Source organism: Bison bison, unplaced genomic scaffold (genome assembly GCF_000754665.1).
Source record: "Bison bison bison isolate TAMUID 2011002044 unplaced genomic scaffold, Bison_UMD1.0 scf7180017863424, whole genome shotgun sequence".
In the NCBI taxonomy this organism is placed as follows: Eukaryota; Metazoa; Chordata; class Mammalia; order Artiodactyla; family Bovidae; genus Bison; species Bison bison.
The window spans coordinates 5,141-6,536 of NW_011493996.1; the positions used below are offsets into that span (position 1 = coordinate 5,141).

General features: G+C 41.5%; 1 pseudogene; it reads right to left on the minus strand.

Annotated features, from left to right (window-relative positions):
* LOC104983830 overlaps positions 1-1,396 on the minus strand; it is a 4,490-nt pseudogene that overhangs the window by 448 nt on the left and 2,646 nt on the right.

Below are 1,396 nucleotides of genomic sequence, written 5' to 3' on the forward strand. Positions count from 1 at the left end.
GGCAGCCTGTATATTAAAGCTCGGAGCTATGTTCCTGTGTTGCTGGAGAATTTGCGTGGTATGTCTTGTTTTGGAACTTGTTGGCCCTTGGGTGGTGCCTGGTTTCAGTGTAGGTATGGAGGCATTTGATGAGCGCCTGTCGATTAATGTTCCCTGGATTCAGGATTTCTCAGGTGTTCTCAGGATTTGGACTTAAGCCTCCTGCCTTTGGTTTTCAGTCTTATTCTTCAGTAGCCTCAAGACTTCTCCATCTATACAGCACTGATGATAAAACATCTAGGTTAATGATGAAAATTTTCTCCACAGTTAGGGACACACAGAGAGGTACACAGAGTTACATGGAGAAGAGTAAAGGGAGGAGGGAGATAGAGATGATCAGGAGGAAAAGAGGGTGAATCAAAAGAGGAGTGAGAAACCTAGCTAGTAATCACTTCCCTATGTGCTCTCACAGTCTGGATCCCTCAGAGATGTTCACAGAGTTACACAGAGAAGAGAAGAGGGAGGACAGAGATAGTGGTGGCCAGGAGGATAAAAGGGGGAATCAAAAGGAGAGAGACAGATCCAGCTAGTAATCAGTTCCCTAAGTGTTCTCCACAGCCCAGAACACACAAAGAGATTCACAGAGTTGGGTAGAGAAGAAAAGGGGGAGGTGGGAGATAGAGGCGGCCTGGTGGAGAGAAAGGATAGTCAAAAAGGGGAGAGAGCAACCATGCCAGTGATTTCACTCCCAAGTAAAAATGGGTACTGAAGATTGGGTTCTTAAAAGTACAAAGTTCATAACAAAAACTGAAAAGCAGAAGTTAAATACCTAGAGGAGAGGTTAGATTCTCAAAAATACAATATTAAAAAAAAGTCACAAAAATTATAAAAAATATATATATGAAGTTTGCTTTAAAAATAGGGTCTTTTTTGGCCAGGTAATAGTAGGTTATAAAAATGGAAATTAAAGGAGTAATAGGGGACTTAACAATATATATATATTTTTTTAATTTAAGAAATGATAATAGTAAAAATATATCTAAGACTTTCTCTGGAGCTGTTGTGGACAATGTGTGTGGGTCGGTTCATTTTCAGATAGATCCTTGGTTCAGCTTGTACTTCTCAAGGTCTATAGGCCCCTTCCTGTGTAGTTGGTGCTAAGTACAGGGTTTTAATCTATTGCACCTGTCACTTCCAAAGCTGTTCCTTCTGTTTATTTTAGCTTCTTCTGTTTGCTGGTCTCTTCAATGTCTAATTTCTGCCCTGACACAAGGGGGGCGGTGATGGTCACTTTTTTTAGGCTCACTTGTTCAGTTGTGCTGTGAGGAGGGAGGAATACTGCAAACAAATATCACTGGCATGTGCTCACAGTGATTCAGCCACACTGGGTTTTCCCCCATCAGGGCATGTGTGCTTT